An 8,316-nucleotide genomic window follows, 5' to 3' on the forward strand; every position below is an offset into this window, starting at 1 on the left:
GACAAATAAACAAATATGAAATAATAAAGTAAAGAGAAAAAATGGCCAAGTCTGATTTACTGTTCATCTAGGCCAGTACTTGGGCCTAATTTCACTTTTGACTTTTGGTTCATTAGAGCCCACATGTACCTGTCATGATGACTAGCATAATAATGATTTTTTCTTTGGGCTTTTGGCCCAATTTTTCACATATCCTAAAACTATCAAAAGAATACTCAAATAAAAGATGGGCCTTTAGCCCAATTATAACACAATACAAGAGCTGGAATTTTAAGAGAGCTTTCAGCCCATTTTTGGGGTGTATCATGCTGATACATCATGTATACAACCCACAATTTCGCTCCGAACACTTGTATTTCAGCTTTCGGAGACCTATTCTTCGATGCATTGACTCGGTTGACTCGATAAAGGGAAGCATTGGGTCTCCTTGTCCTATTTCGAGATGCAAGGGAGCACATGTGGAGTCCAAATGACTCAATCCGAGAGAGTTCATGCATAAACAAAATGAAAGAGAAGAATTATACTCAAATTAACACTTATATAGATACTAAACAACGAAGAATAGATATTTACTCAAAATAAAGAAAACAGACAAACATCATGTATTTAAGAGGAAAAAGACAACAATGATTATTATATAGCAAATATGAAATACCACTGTAATGATAAAATGAAAAAAGATACTAACTATTCTTAACACACTCAACATGATAAACAAATAAATATGCTAAGCAACTATCTTAAGTACTTATTAAACCAAAAGAGTATTTAAGCTAAATTTTCAAACTCATAGTCAACTAAGACAAACCAATAGATATAAAATTTTCATAAAATTGCATATCTTGAAAACTGATGAAAATAAGCATATCATTTACAAAAGCAGAGCTGGACATTTTAACATCAAGGATGTGATCATATTAACTACTGGGTTGTGAGGAGCTATAAACAAGTATAATAGGCTAAAACCAAAGAGACACATACATCAATACGGCTATGCGAGAGCAAAGACTAGATTCTACCAGATTAGTCTGTTGACACCCAATTTTAGCTCTCTACATCTAATAATAATAATAATAACAAAATATATATGTTATGAAATTTTTATAGGAATACAAAAAGATTTTTAATTATTTAATTTACTTGATAAATTTATTTCATAAATGTTATTTCTTATAAAAATTATATATATATATATATATATTACTACTTACTTTCTCTTTTTTTTTTTTTAAAAAAAAATAATAATAAAATAAATGTCATTCTTCAGGATTGAATCTATTTGTGCTCAAATATAATTTCTGTTGTCGCAATAGATATTTTTCGTACATTTATTAAAATTAGAAAGCTTATTTAATTAATGAGTTACTAATTTATATTAATTTAATTTTTAAGAGTGACTAATTTTATCAAATAAGCTAGTCTTGCAAAATAATTATTTTTAATTTAATAAATTATGACTATTTAATAAAGAAGAGGTTATAAATTAAATGAATTTAATTTGAGCAATTTTTGACAATCCACGTCCCCTTAAACCGGCCAATCCGTGTGTGCCATGTAGGCGAGCACATGGATTGTGCTTCTTTAGCTTACATCTTGACTCTACGATTGAATCTAACGGCCCTAATTAATTCATCCTTTTACTATTATTAATATATATATATATTATTATTTTATTTTATTTTATTTTATTTATTTTTATTTTATTTTTTAAAAAAAGACCTTTATTTTATTTACCGTCCGATCACTTGATCAGACGGCCAAAATTAAATCAAGACTTTTCAAAGATAGTACACCCCTATCGACCCATGTACTCTTTTTTTTTGGTGCGTCATCTTCTTCAAGAAAAGAACGCATCCTTTTCTCCTTTCCAGGACCTCACCTCTTCCCTAGAACGTCTCTTCCCCAGACGCTCCTCATAGTTGCACCCTCTCCCATCAACTTTTCTTAGCGATATTGCCTATGGACTGTTGGAAAATGGCAATTTCCGGTGGTCCTCAACCTCCTCCTATAAACTTTAAGTCCCCTCCATCACCTTTATCTACCACGGCCGTCAATAATCCCACCTTTTCCCCTATTTTTACATCGGAAAGAAAACCCAAGAACAGATTTCAAGTCTGAGAAATCGAAAAAGGTGATCTTTTCAAAGATTTCACTCGTTCCTTGCTTTACACTATGGATTTTGATAATTTTGAGTTTCAAATCCAGATTTTTGAAATCCAATCTCGCCTATAAAAGGGCAGGCCTCTTTACATTAGAAGGATCGAGCAAAAAATATCCCATCAATCCAGAAAATCAAGCAACAATCAAAAAGATCTAAGAATCTAAACAGAGATTCAAAGGGCGTTCAAAAAGAAAAGATTCACACTTCTTTTTTTTAACTTCGAGTTTGAGTTTGAACTTTGAATCTTGACGACAAATTCTTAGTTTGCTGCTCTACACAAGGTTTGTAATCGCCCTCATAGTCACATTTTGTCTTTGATTTTCAGAAAGGAATATTATTGTTATTAAATAGTTGCTGGCCATTTATCTGGAATCTTTATGTTCTGTTACTCTTTTTTTTGTGGAAGTTTATTCATACAAAAGGATGAAAAGAATTAGTAAGAAGCATTTTCATTTAGAATGAATTATTGATCGATTCATGTAGACGTGTAGTAGTTGTTTCATGATAAGATTCTCATCAGCTCGAGTCGTTCATTTCTTGATTCATATCTTGTCATACTATGTTTAGATGTAGCGTCTCTTGATCTGATTTTTCGGTTATGTCGCAAAAAAAAAAAAAAACTTGAAGTATGCCTCCAATTTCATGGCAGAGGCCATGTAATTTTTGATATGTTCTCTGTGAATAACTATTGTCTTTCTTTAGCTTTAAAAAATATATGTTATAAGAGAATGTTGTTTGGTAAAGTTTTAGCTAAGTTTTTGGGTTTTATTTTTGCTTAAGAAGTAATTTGAGTGTTCGAAATACAAGCGGTATATTGAGAAGTTATTATCGAAACATAGTTAGTTGTGTAAACAAGTATCCATCTAATAAGACACTTTAATCTTCTCTAGTCATGAATTGCTGGGCACCTTGTCTAACATTGATAACTTGTATTTTTTTTTTGTTTCATATTGAGAACTTAGCGACTTATCTATGTTCTAAATTCCTAAAAGTTGATGATATTCTCATGTTTCCTCCCTAAGTATGCTTTGCTTATTTGATTTCCATGGAATACATATGCTTTAAGTTAGTTGAGGACAATTAGTTTACTAGATTAACTTAGTGTATCTCAAAACTGTGCAAAATATATAAAGTAAGCAATTCTAATAGCATTTGAAAGGTTTACACTAACTCATGGTTGCCAAGATAGTGAAAGAAAAAATGTTTTTTACATGTCAAAATGCCATTTTAACAAGTCTCTGATATCTTGTTTAATGTGGGTTTATATTTGTTTGCATACTCACATTACCGCACCGTTTAATTAGTTACTAATATTTATCTCTTATTACTTTTCTTATGTTTCATGTACAACCGGAGGGCTGGAGTTTCTACTTTGGAACTCGTTATTGGCCTAAAATATTATGCCAGCAGCAATTAGGATCATCGCAACGCTTGGAGTCTCGCAAATTAGGAGTCCAATATTTCTTAACCTTCCTCTTTTGAGTCTTAATTATATTGTTGGATATATTGGCTAACATTTACTTACAAGTTTTGATATATTGTTTGTCTTTTATTTTGAAGTTTATTTATTTGAACTAATATTATTTGTTTTATGAAATTAGTTGAGACACCTTTAGAACAAATGATACAAAGATATTTTCTTTAAAAAATGGGTTAGCATTTTTACTTATAACATCCTTTTTACGCTTTTTTAGTTGAAGAGAAGGGGCTTATAGTTTAAGAATTTTCCAAACGAAATTTCAAAGGTTAAAATACTAGTGTTTCAAAATTGGGGAAAGAAAGTATATATCGACTTAGGCACTTCAGGAATAGGAAAACTTATTATCTAAAACTCTCTATTGAAATTTCAAAAGGGTGAAATAATTTTCATTTAGGTATATAAGTAGGAAAACATAAAATTCATGAATTGGGACTCCCCAAATAAATTTAGAGGTACATAAAGGCTAAAAAATAATTAACTTTTAAAATAATTAACTTGTGGAATTATATATTTTTTTTAAAAGAAGAAATAAGTAGGGAAATATGCTTATATATTTAATAAAAACAATTGTGACTATAGAATAAGGCTCGATAGTTAGGCCTATTTTTATATACTTTTACATCACCTCTCTATAAAAAATGTATCGACTATTCTTACTTTTTCGGATCAAACTTTGCTAAAAACATTTTAATATTTTAATATGTTATTTCAAAATTTTAGATATGCTAACAGGTTCAGAATACAAGGTATGTACATGTACATGTCATACACATAAAGGTATATATTCTATATTTTCTCTACATAATCAATTATATTTTTATCTACTATCCTGAATGTTATTTATTTATTTTTTTATAAATTTATTCCTACACTTTACACATTATTTTACCAAATACAATTTATCGTCAACTTATCCCTACATGTAAAAAGAATGATAAACATTCATATATTTTACACAACTTACATGTATATACCACACTTTATAATAAACATATTTAAAATTACAAACCTTCATATAATATTTTAACATCTAGTATTATTTATTCTATTCTATTTTAGAAAACTCCATTTTACGTATTTTCATTCAAATTACACATCACATATTACTACGTATTCACACCCAACTACTATCTTATTTTCATTTCATGTCTTAAATAAGACGACAGGTTCTCGCAAATTCAACATCTATATATTTTTAGGATAATTTTACAACTATATATATTTTTACATACAAATTTATCATACATTTAAGTACATTTATTTATTTATTTTACAATATGATAAAATACTACTATTAAAGCTATTTTATAAGACTAATATATGCCGTACCTTGTATTGTATTTTTTTCTTAAATATAATAAAATTTACTTATCATTGATTTTAAAACAAATAAATAAACACGTTTTCCTAATTATATTTTCCTAAATTAAGTTTAAGGACTATCTTCGGATAGGCTCTGAGGAGTGCTTAACACCTTCCCCTCGAGAAACCAAAACTTTTACTCAGAATCTCATTGGTTTCGCATATCAAAATAGAGTTTACATTTACATATTTAAAAAATGGTTTTCCTAATATTTTCCTTAAAATTTAGGTGGCGACTCTAAAACAAACAAAACATTTTTTTCAAAAATTAGAGTGTCAGCCATATAATGTTGTGAACTGTTTCGGCTAATTCGAAATGGGGTGCGCCAACTTGGCGACTCTACTGGGGACTTTACTTAGGTTTTAACCTTAGAAAAACTCAATTTAGGAGCAAGATTTGTGATTACGTGTATATTTTTCAGCTTGTTATTGATATATTGCTTTGACTGAAAGGTCGCAAGTGAAATCCAAGCTTGTGTTCCTTATTTGTTTAAAGACACTACTTGTTACTGCTTTCCCTACATAGTCATTTGCACATTCTATCGAGTCTTGACCGTACACGCACACACTATACACGCGAGGGGTGTTTCTGCACTCCTCCAAAACTCTCTTTGGATTCTTTAGTTTCAGAGATGGTGCAATTAAGATAGTGCACCTTCTCGCAATTACTCAGTCCCACTCTCAATCATATAGGAAATAATCTTACTCTTAGAATAGGTCATGTTGCATAGCCTTAGGCAAGACAATATACAGTATTGTCGTTGTATTTAGGAAACCACCCAAATGTCAATGAGTTTTTTCTTTAAAACTCAACGACATAAACTTTGTGTGAAATTGATATAAATTATCCAAACTTAAACACTTAACGGATTTGAAGCAAATAAACTCATCATACCTTTTACCCTTTATTTCAGATGCAAATCAACCAAAACCTTCTTGATATCAGGATGACGACTGAGGTCCCCCGAACTTTGAAAGAGTGGTGGGGAAACATCCGAGTGGCCTACGGAAATGATATTATGCTACACTTAGGGTCGTTAACTGATCTGCTGAATGTGGAGGCAAACAAGTCACTCATTACTCTAATGATTGAATTTTGGCAACCAACAACGGTGACCTTCCAGTTCACAGATTTTGAAATCACACCAACATTGAAAGAGATAAGTCAAATTGCTGACTTACCGTTGGCTGGCAGAGTACCTTTGGCCCCGTGCACTACATCAGGAATAAGTTTTCTCCAGTCTTTGGGTTTGAGGGTATGCCAATGTTTGCGAAGAGTTGATGAAGGATGGGTCAAGTTGGATTATCTGTTTAAAAGGTTCGGTCGTCGAGATAGCTATGATAGGTTCCATCAAGAATTCTTCATCTCCAGGGTTGATTGGGAGAGACTCAGGGCTATTGTCTTCGTGACGGCCTTTTTGGGTATTATGATCTTCCCAAAGAAAAAGGGGTTTGTCAACATCAACCTACTGCCTATGGTCATCTTCATAGTTAGGGGACCTATTAGAGTGACCATCGTACCCATGATCTGGGCAGAAATATTTCGATCATTATCCCTCTGCTCTAGAGGATATGATCACTTTAAGGGAAGTAACTTGTTGCTGCAGATTTGGGTGTTGGAACACTTCTATCAAAGACATGCAGAAAATGGCGTTGAAGCAGACTTACGCAACAAAATCAGAAGTCATGCAACTAGATTGAGCATGTGGGATGCCTCAAATGATGAAGACGGTTGGCGCCTTTTCCTGACCCACCTCACAGGGAACCGCATTCAATGGCGACTACCGTGGGTCCATGGCCGAGCTTTGTTAAGAACTAACCAGGCCTATTTCATTGAGTTGATTGGGTTGGAAGGCTTCCAGCCCTACGCAACTTTAGAAGTCCTCCGGCAATTTGGGATTACCCAAGGCGTTCATCTATGGTCAAATATGGCATTGATAGAGGTCAATTATGAAGAAAGAATTTCGATCGAAAGGATCGCTACTTTGGTACAAGGATGGTGTGATATCCTTAACTCAGACATGGGGGTTGAATCATGGTGCACGCCTGAATATTATACTTGGTTTATGATAGGAGGAATTCTCGCTAGGCCTAGCTATGAGGGAATTTTGGGGTTCACAGACACTCAAAGGTCAAATCAAATTGGCATGGAGCTATTGAACCTCATACACATCACTACGACCATGTATCAGCAGGTGACCCCACGATCTATCGACCATCTTATACAGATAGTTGATGATGAACCAAATGAAGAGATGGAGGAAGACCCAGAAGAGGATCCTAGAGAGCTAATTGAGGAGATGGAAGAGGATCCAGAAGAATACTCAGAGCATGACCCTAATTTGTATGACCCTAGAGATGGAGGAGTGATGCATATAGAGGATGAACATGTTCCAACAGTAGAAGACGCTCACTTAGAATATGGTTCCACAGGGTTTGATGAAAGGGAGGATTCAAACAACTGGGAATGGAAAATCGACGAATCTCCAGAGTATCACCCAGGTCCTTACTATGATATGGACGATGATGATGATGATGCTCCAACCTGGCCGTAGATCATATTTCTTCTTTGAATTCCCTCATAAGCTCTTTAAAGTGCCATGTGGCCTATCCCTCATGTACGCCTTATGGTCACCCCTGTACTTTCATTTCTCGGCTTCCGACCACCTACATCGTTGTAATAGCCAAACCTTAGTCAATGAAGTTATGTTTGCTCCAAATCTAAAATGGGTTTAAATGGATCATTTATTATCAGACTAATTGCAACGTAGGCCTACCTCAGGCAAAAAAAGGTTCTATATTAGGATGCTCTTTGAATGTCGCCGAATTGGCGTATATATGTGTTACATCTACTTATTTGTTACAGCTTTCAATATTTCCCAAACTAACATAGTTTTATTTTTCTTTGTTTTCCTTTCTTTATTTATCCCCAAAAGTACGTTGATTTGTGTGGACTTGCAAACTGGTTGACTCACGGTACAACCTTTGATCAAAGGGAAAGATGACTGATAAAGACGACTTCAACGCTGCTGCAAACATAATGATACCTATTGAGAACCCCAAAGGTTCTCGAAAACATGATGGACATCCAAAATGAAGAGAAAATGGCTCACATGGAACAACAACTCGAGATCTTGAGGGAAGAATTGTGTCAAGTGTGAGACTTGGCCAAACTATTGGCTACCACTTTCCCTACTTTCAACACGCCTATCTACTTCGCAAAAGCTGACTTGCCGAATCAGCCAGAACAAACTCAACGCACTCCTAATCACGGTCAAGTACCACCAGCTTCTCCAACCGCAGTCAGGACCGT

The sequence above is a fragment of the Solanum verrucosum genome, unplaced genomic scaffold, assembly GCF_900185275.1.
Source record: "Solanum verrucosum unplaced genomic scaffold, falcon-dt-bn FXZP01000049.1, whole genome shotgun sequence".
Lineage (NCBI taxonomy): Eukaryota > Viridiplantae > Streptophyta > Magnoliopsida > Solanales > Solanaceae > Solanum > Solanum verrucosum.